General features: G+C 41.0%; 1 long non-coding RNA gene across 6 annotated transcripts; it reads right to left on the bottom strand.

The window, feature by feature from the left end:
• Nucleotides 1–947: 947 nt before the first annotated feature.
• LOC119296081 lies at nt 948–6,062 on the bottom strand. 6 transcript variants are annotated; one of them, XR_005144785.1, is made up of 4 exons: nt 5,462–6,062; nt 2,713–5,165; nt 1,962–2,105; nt 948–1,375 (listed from the first exon to the last, which is right to left on the bottom strand). It is a non-coding gene; the product is annotated as an uncharacterized LOC119296081 (long non-coding RNA). The 6 variants fall into 6 exon arrangements; XR_005144786.1 differs by having other exon boundaries at nt 948–1,323; XR_005144782.1 differs by having other exon boundaries at nt 948–2,105; nt 2,713–3,108; nt 3,345–5,165.
• Nucleotides 6,063–9,548: the final 3,486 nt, after the last annotated feature.

Here is a 9,548-nt window from a genome sequence, read left to right as displayed (position 1 = left end):
TTATTCCGAACGGAGCACCATTTTTAACTTGTACTGATCAATATTTTTAATTCAATCATTTTTCTTTGTAGAACGGACGAATATATGTTCTGGAAAAAGAGTACTTGAATGGATGTATGTATGGTTTTGTAATGAGCGTGTTTTCACATACTAGACTTTACTCCGTATTTTTGGTATAAATTTCCCGTTTTCTTTTGAACTCACCATTGTTTTGCTGGACTTCTCTCATTTTACTTGAACCTTTACCATTTTGAATTTGGATGGTTTTTTTGTTTGAGCTTTTTTTCAAACTTATGTGAGACATCGTGTTGAACTTTTTTCTGTACTTATATGCTAGTAATAATAGAACATTTCCCATATATTTTTTGTCCATTCGTGGATATCAACCAAAATAGGAAGGGGGGAGCACTATCGAATATGTGGGAGCACAAACATCCTCACCATAACAAATCGAAGAGGCAACTGTAACATATTTTTGCACATAAAAGCCTACACAAAATTTACCGTGTACTTGCATACTAGACCCATCATGCTGTTTTTTCGTCAGAATAAACAGAGTACTCGTACCGATCGCGATGCGTGTGTTTGTACTAATTTATTTTTAAACCTTCTAAGTTTGCAACGGTTTACGGTATCATCGTCCCCGAACTTGCATGTTTATATCATTGAACTGAATGACAATTTTTTTCTCAAAAAGAGGAATGTTTTGTGTTTTTTTTAACTCAACATTTTTTTGTAGCAATGTTCTGGACTTCCCTCATTTTATGACTTGAACTTTTACCATATGAATTTCCATGTGGGTTTCTTTTTGTGTGTGCTTCTTTTCCTAAACTTATCTGGGACATCGTGTTGAACTTATATTTTTTTTAATTGTGAACTTGTTGTGTTTTTCATTTTAATTTTTCTTTTTCCTCCAACTTTACTGTTGCCAAGTTTTTTTTCGTAATGATGAGTTTCATTCGGAATCACTTTGAATACTGTAAAACCAACGTGTACCACCAAATTACACAAAACTCAGAGCAGCAAACAGATGCTCCAATAGAATTTCAACCATCCCAAAGCTTAAAACCGGGGGAAACCAGTACCACTAAAAACAATACTATGCGAAACCAGTACCACTAAAAACAATCAGGACACTTTAAGAGCAATGAAAGACAATAAGTCTTGTGGGTACGGGCAGAGCAACCGCACTTCAAGGATGGACTTGCTCGGCATGAAGCTCGATGTCCCACTGCTATGTACCCCCATATGATTGATCAACTTAGACGAAGCCTAGTGCTCAACTTGAACAGAGGTTGCCGCTGCTTTTGACCATGAATGCTTCTGAAGAGACACCAGGAATTATTTCAAAACTGCATCATACTTTGTATTATCTCTGATCACAATGAGCAAAGTATTTAGAACTGAAGTATATACGAGACTAGAACAATACTAAAATGGACTACCATACAATTTAAAATTAATTATTTTTTAACAGAGACACTGCACTGTTTCAGCTTTCCTTTATGAACTGATCATAAAATACATATTGGGCTGCTACACCAGTAGAAATTCACGAACACATACAGTTTCTAGAGAGAAGTCTAACAAGTGTTAAAGAAAAGCAGGGAACAACTACACGTTTTGAACTGCTCATGAACATGCATCAATAAAAAAATACAAACGGCTTCTGATTCACTAAAACATGAGCTAATTTTCAATAGAGATTCACTAAAACATACACAGAACCTCCAGAAAAGCATATTGGTCGGCATTTGTTATGGAAATTATGCCAGAGAAATAAAATGGTGTGAGGGCTTGAAAATGATGCATAAAGGTTTATGGTAATAAGTAAACATACTGGCCAGCAATATTTAAGAAATTGACATGGGGACATAGAGAAGAAATTGGACCTGCATTCATTAAGTACGCGAACTAAAAAGCATACAAAACATAAACTGAAAAAAGTGAACCTCCAGAACCTCACGATGAAAGTTGGAGTTGCAAACGATGGTACAGCTGCAGCGTCAAACGGCTTGGCATTGTGTTGTTGAACAGTCCGGGGTGGCGGTAGTGAACGGCCGCCATGGGAGGCACCGTGGCATTGGACATCGGTACTACTATGCCTGAACAATAAGTGTAATAGTGCATTTTTCATCAACTCAATATTCATCGGTAGTATGCCTGAACAATAAGTTCAGGTTTGTATAGTACAAGATCATGTAATAGTACATTTTTCATAGCAAACTCTGTTCTGATTCGGTCTAAAAGAGCAAACTTTCTGCTCATGCTGAATAGTAGAATGTAGATATAGAAACAAATCATTTTTTTCTAAAGCTTCATAGCCCATTGGCTTCAACCTTCAGAAGATGAATTTTTTTTCTCCACTATCTACTATAATTTTTTGTGTGTATTAAGCTAACATATAATACTAAACCAAACTGTTTTTTTAACACATACATTTTGAACTATTTTTCTGTATGCCCTTTTATGGACTAATGGCAGATATACATGGCAAACTGCTATACCACCTACAGAGCATCATTTTTCTACGAGAAAACACAATTCATCTTTACCACTTTAGTTATATATCATATTTGAACAAGCATCTTGAACTTCTGCTAAGCAAGCACACCATTAGCACATCGAAATGCCTCAGTAAACTGTAGTCACTCAGTCCCCAAATCACAAAAAAATACAAAGGTGGAACAAAACGAGAGGAAAGCTTCTGACCTTTGCATTGTTGAACGATTTCTCGTTGAACGACCTCGATTGGCAGTGGCAAACAGACTGGTGTGGTGGCTGTGAACGGCCTGGGCGCTGCGGCGGGGGCATGCGTGCATGGCTAGGGGCAGAGCAGGGAGGAGGTACAAGTGAGGCGGTGAGAGGCCGGCAGGGCGCTAGGAGAGGGAGTGGGCAGCGGCACACGGGAGTAGATGTGGTTGTCGGTGTCAGCTCCTGGCAAAGGTTGTGGCCCTCGTCCGGGGAAGCCAACTCCACCGTCGGCCCGACAAACCCAGCGCACCTCGCTGGGGGCGCAAGCGGTGCGTGCAAGTGGGCGGGGGCATGTACTCAAATGTTTCAGTCTCGATAGGCTGGGAGCCCTCCATTCCTGCACTTGTAGACTCCCTGGAACAATGATAATAATGTATAATTCACCACAGTCAGAAAGGATTATAAACGAAGAAGCTGATTTCCTCTATGAGTTCACCATGCATAGCAAGATACACATGAGAATTTTCTGGTCTTGTACAGGTGAATGATGCAAGAGAACCCAAGTGGCAATATAATGGGGAGTACAGAGAATACAAGAATTATACTACTTTATGGGGAGTAGCTTTAAACAAAACAGAAATGAAGCTTACTTGAGTGCACTTGAATACGAGGAAGTCCAGCTCTACTGCAATCATAAGGTCCACTAGAGCTTCATAAGAATTGCACTGATATAAAATAAGATTTTTGGACTGAGCGTGTCACTTGTGTGTGATCATTCCTTCTGAACATTCCATCAAACAGGTTTGGTGTCACTTGTTGCAAGAACACAAAACATGCATACAGGAAGCTATAGTTCTTATTTTTCAGCTATTTCTGAACTGAGCAGTGCATTTTTCCCTGTCAACATCTGAAAAATTCCAATTCGTCGATGATAATTATATTTGAACTCTGAACTACTATTGTAACTATATTTTGAACAAGTTTTAGTTACTAAAGTGTTTGTAGTCTAGGCCCTAAACCACAGTATGTGTTTCTATTTTTGTTTAACAAACTGTTGAAATTTTTTGTACCAAACTCCTACTGCAGTGTAAGCATATATAAGTGAATTATCTCCCATCAACTAACTGATTTTACTTTTTATGTTGAACTGCCACAAATCTATTTCTGCTAGCAAAACTTGAACTCAAAAAGCCTACAAAGGTGTACACATATATGAAGCGCATTTGATTTTTTTTGCTTTTGATAAGATGAAGTGAAAAAGCCTATGAAGGTGAACTGAATTTTTCTGACATACTGGACCACAACTTGAGCTTCGTGTTCCGGCCACGAGCCCACAAATGATGGCCCTTAGTTTATCTAGTAACTCATCATTAGTGTGCAAGAAGCTCACAAATTGTACTGTTTTTTATAGATGGTGTTTCTTTGAATTCCCATGGTAGTAATCCATGTTGTCTATTTTTTAACCAGAAAACTGAGCAAGATTTCTTGCTGAAGGCAACATTTTTCATATAGTAAGACATATGAAAGATAATATATAAAGGCCATTGGAGAAAGAATTAGCAAAACTGAAACAAAAATATATGTTACAGAAGTGAAAGCAATGGGTTTAACTTTTGGGTGAGAGCATGGTGCTGTAATCCAATTGCATATATCTAAAACACCACAAGCGACCTGAACTGATGCATAACAGTATGAGTGCAGAATTCTTGTAAGCATAAGAAAATACATATAGTGCACATATAATTTTCGAGTTTTCCTCGATGTTCTGCACATTAAAGTTGATGTACTGAAAAGAACGCAAAATTTGAACTGAAAACAAATAAAAGTTGAACTCGTATATAGTTCAAGGACAAAAGAACCTCCACAACCAAATATCTGATTTCATTTTTTTAACTTTAAAAGTTCTAATTTTAGAACCACCTCAATAGGTGTACATGAACTTTTCATGACACAATTTTTGTAGTCAATTTTTTTGCTCAGAACATAAAATAAAAACACATGCCCAACGCATTGTACACTCACCTAACACACAAAAAACAGTGCTCAAGCATTGATGCTTCAGGATCAAGAATTGGTGCAAAATTCAAAGACAAAAAATCATGCGATGAAACTTCAGGATCAACAATTGGTCACCTCCTACATAACAAAATTCATGAGATAAAGAACAAATGTGCAAAATTAGATCAAAATGAACCGGAGGGAGTTCTAGGGCAGTGACCACCGTTGTAGTAGGATACCTCATTGGCGACCATGCGAGAATGGGGGATGGGGCACGGCCTACAGCAGCATGAGGCGGCGACCTACAGAAGGAACAAGCCGCAATCTGACGACAGAAGAGGCTACGACCTGACGGCAGAAGAGGCCGCGACATGACGGCAGGGGTCTGGAGGCAGGCATGATGGTCGCCTAGGCGGTGGAGCAGGCGCAACCTCTCATGGCAGAGCTCGGGAGGAGGACGTACAACACCTTCGCTTCATTTTAACAAAAGAGAACACCTTAAGTTGTTGTAGGCATTTCAGTAAACACCTTAAGGGCAACAAAATAACAACAATAAAAACATGGCTATTCTTTCCTTTTTGTTTTGCGACTTCTCTAAAATCAAAACCTTATTTCACAACAAGTAGAGATGAAGTAGCATAAACAGTTCATATAGGGGAGCAGCAGCAATAATGAGACTTGAGAGTTGAGAGGAGCAGTAGCATCACGCTCGTGAGAGAGAAAGCAGACTCATTTCAAAAAAAAAGAGAAAGCAGACAAGAGCAGCAACCTGCGCATATTGGAGGAGGTAAACGGGTCCGGCCGTTCGTGGGAGGACGGGCGACAGTTCGAGGGAGTGCGTCGGGCCGTCCGAGGTCCCGTTGGAGGATTTGTCCGGTTGCGGCGAGGAGGCCGACGGGAACCAGCTGACCAGGGAGGTAGCGCCACGAGTTGTGCACGTCCATTGAAGGAAAATGTGCCACGCATTCGGAGGGAGGCTGCCCCCCGCCTGCACGGGGAACAGAGGTGCCGGCGTGCTTTGGGAGGGACGCCGCCGGCTCTAGGAAGCGTGGTCGTTGGCACGCGATGGGAGGGAGGCCGTCGGCGTGAGGAAGGGAGGCTATCGGCACGCGTTGGGAGGGAGGCCGCCGGCGCGGGGAAGGAAGACTATCAGCGCACATTAGGGAGGGCGACCACCGGCGCGGTGAAGAGGGAGGTGGCCACAACGGTGACAGTGCGCGAGTTTGGGAAATGTGGACGCGGCGGTGCACTGGGGTGGGAGGGGCGGCGCGGCGGCGCGCTGGGATTGGAGGATGGAGCTGCGGCGTGCGGGAGGTAGGGGCGGTGCGTGGGAGGGACGAGAGGTGGTGGTGAGTGGTGACGCGCTGCATTCCACGGTGCATACCGGTTGGGCCTTGAGTAAGACGCATCGCGCCAACAGAATATATATATATATACTGTATATATACTTATATATATATATATATATATATATATATATATATATATATATATATAGCCGGTCTATTTTACTAATATTAGCAGAATAGTTATTCTGATAACACTTCCGCACTGCATGCTCAATGCAAGTGCACTGCATCTGCTTTACGATGAGCACTGCAATGCAACACGGGAGAACTCCTTCATTTTTTGGTGGCCCGCCCGCGTATTCTGTGTGGAATCAGGTGTTGCGGGATTATCTAATTTGTTCCTGGACGCCATTTTACTTGTTTTCATTGTAATTTGCGGAAAAAGCGACTAAAATCTGGGTAAATCGAGGGATTTTGCGGATGAGGTTTGCTCTGTTCCTTCGCGTTCATGTCAGATGTGATTTTTTGGTCGTCGGATGTTGTTTGTTAGTATTAATTGTTTGATATCGTTTGTTTAATCGCTCCCTTTACTCTAGAATTTGTGTAATTTTTAGGAGTTAGTTTTCAATTCCTGCGAATTTGATTGTGTGGGTGGGTGAGTTTCATCCGCTCCTCTGTTCTTGTTGATTTTTTGGATTTTGTTGCGTTGATTCGTTTTTGAATCTTGTAATTACTGTCACTGTTGGTTTTCTTTCATTGTATTGCGGCTATAATCTTCATTTTTTGAATTGCAATTTTTAAAGAAAAGCTGATGTGGTTCATCCAGTGACCTTATGTTTGCGGGGTATTTTTTGATAGTTTAGTGGTTGGACAATTTTAGGCGAGTCACGGAAGTGCGAGTGAATTTGCACCTCTGTTGGTCTCCCACATGTTCGGATTTCTACTGCTTCAATTTGATTGTTGTAGTTCTGGCATACGTTGTAGTGCACTACATTTTCGTTAGTAGTGTACCTCGTTGTAGTTGCATTACACTAGTCATGGAAGCTTATGAGATTTCTCTTTTTCTTAAACTTCATTCTGTGTTTTTGAGGACTTCATAGTATGCACTTTCGAACTAATTTGGCAGTATGGTTGATCTTCTATTCTGCTGTTAGAATAGATGGTCCATTATATGCTTGTGTCAGCTGAATAGTTATTATGACAATTTTTTTTTGAAATGCATAGTATTATAATTCTTTTGAACATCATATGTTAACTGCAAAGTTTTGACCATTCAGATTGCATTCTTACTGTTTAGAGGACTGCATTTTTTTATATTTAGTACCACACTATGTGTATGAGAGAACTGTATTTCTGCCAGCAGCAACCTGTCTAAAAAGGGTGGTAAATTGATGCAGATGAGGTTGCATACTTTAAATAGGCACCGTTCAAAGTGTCTGATGGCCATAATATTTGAAAGCATACATCATAAGCAAAGCATTAGAAATATGCCACTGATGGCTTGCTTCATCTTAGATAGCCCTGCAGTGCAAATATTGTAAACTTCACGGAGTCTTCTTCTTTGTAGAAAACACCGTGGCCACTTCTCCGACCTCAAAGGCATTCTGGGAGACAAAATCTTTCCAACCAGTAGTTATGTTGATGCAGTCTTCAGAGTCGATGTGGTAGTCAGCTTGCATGTCTGCATACTCATTGTTGTGTTCTGTTTCCAAAGTAACCTTCCCTGAACTCGGAGCTGGAAATTTTATTGTGGATGGGAGCTTCTGCATTTTGGAATGGATGGAAAAAGAATTTTTATAAGTAAACAGCAAATGTTTTTCTTTATACTTAGGATGATCCATTTATGTTGATTTAAATATGTACATATATATGACTACTATTTTTATAAAGTAGTTGCAATGTATGAACAAACTTATATACGGAATTGACCTATAGTTTTAGTAGGATATAATTATACTGTAACATGTTTGTACTGCAAGGTCATTTACATTGTACTTCGCTAGCATGTTAAGAGAACTGCAACAATGATCTATTGACCCTCTTTTTTGTTCATGTGTTGGTGTTCTGATCTAACTAGTTTTGATACCTGGTGTGGTACTAAAGAAAAATAGGTGGAACTATCTAGTCTTAATAGCTAACAAATCTGAACAACAATACAAATTATGTTTGTATTTGTTGATACTACTGAACAAATTGATGGAAATGTACATTCAGATGTGGATTTACAGGCTAGATTGTGTCAAAAATTGTGAGGGGGAAAACATACCCAACTTTCCTGCAGGTCTACAGGTGTGACGCGATGAAGAAATGGTGCCCGAAACCCCCTGTTGGGTATCATTAGGCATCGAGCATGCTGCGCCACTCGGTGTTGGTGAGCTCTAGACCCACTGTGTACACGCATGTGTCCGCTACCGGTGCCATCCTTGCCAAACACCCGCTCGAATAGTCCATGGCGGGTTCAGTGGAATTTCAGAGAAAAGCTGGGGATGGGAGGAACCCTAGATCTACGATTTAAAGAAAAAGTGGAACGGGGGGAGGATTTGTGTCAGTGTGGAGCACGAATGGATAGGTTTTTATGCAGCCAATCGAACAATGGAAGTAATAAATGTTGTGGTTGGTGTTAGGTGGTGGATTAATTCTGATTCAGTCTACGTGAATGCATTTGAGAAGCAACAACACTGCTTATTTGAATCTAGCAAACTGCATTTTCGTGTTACAACAAACTGCAGAATGCGTGGATTGTGTTTGTTTTTTATTTTTCTAGTTATTGTTTATATTTTTATTGGGCCGTGGTTTTATGTGGTATGTGGCATTTTTTTTAAATTCTCAGCGGCCTCTCTTTTGCGTGTTGGGCCTGTGTTTTGGTAGCGAAAACACATTCGGCCCACTTAGGCCTGCCAGCATGGCTGGCTCATGGTGCGATGTGTGTGGGCGGTATAGTTTAGTCCCACCTCTCCCGCAGAGAGCGCGCCCGACCTGTTTATAAGCGTTTGTGACGCAGCCGTCTCGAACTCCTCTGGTTACTTATTTGGGCGCTTATACACGTCGCTCGCTGCTCTATCCTCTCTGACCTGTGGGCCCATTTGTGCCTGACCCAATGCATCGTGGCTTAGAATGACCCACCTACTGTGGGCGCAGACCTACTACGAGACTGGCTGGGGCTGGTTGCACTTGGGTGGTCAAATTTTCTTAATTTTTTCCCTCTTACGTATTTTTTTCAAATGCAGGGGCGTGCACCGCATAGTAAATCATCTTGCACAACATTGATCTTGCACTGCATTGCTTATTTATTCATGTATGTATTCCGAAACTGTATTTTCTAATGATACCACACTGCTTCCTCTAAACAAATGCACTGCATTTGTCAGAGCTGCGTACTGCATCTGTTTTTGTGTGTACTTGCTGCAGTCCTTAGCACAGGAGGGGTGGGGTGGGGGGGGGGGTTGGCCCCCCACATTTTTTTTAATTTTGAGCAGCCTCTCTTTTTGCGTGTTGGGCATGTGTTTTACCTCTTACGTATTCTTTTCTAATATATGGTATGCAGTGTTTTCTTAGTTCTGTGTGTAC

The sequence above is a fragment of the Triticum dicoccoides genome, chromosome 4B, assembly GCF_002162155.2.
Source record: "Triticum dicoccoides isolate Atlit2015 ecotype Zavitan chromosome 4B, WEW_v2.0, whole genome shotgun sequence".
NCBI lineage: Eukaryota > Viridiplantae > Streptophyta > Magnoliopsida > Poales > Poaceae > Triticum > Triticum dicoccoides.
The sequence above is the reverse complement of the archived record's forward strand: the minus strand, read 5'-3'. Positions and strand labels throughout refer to the sequence as shown.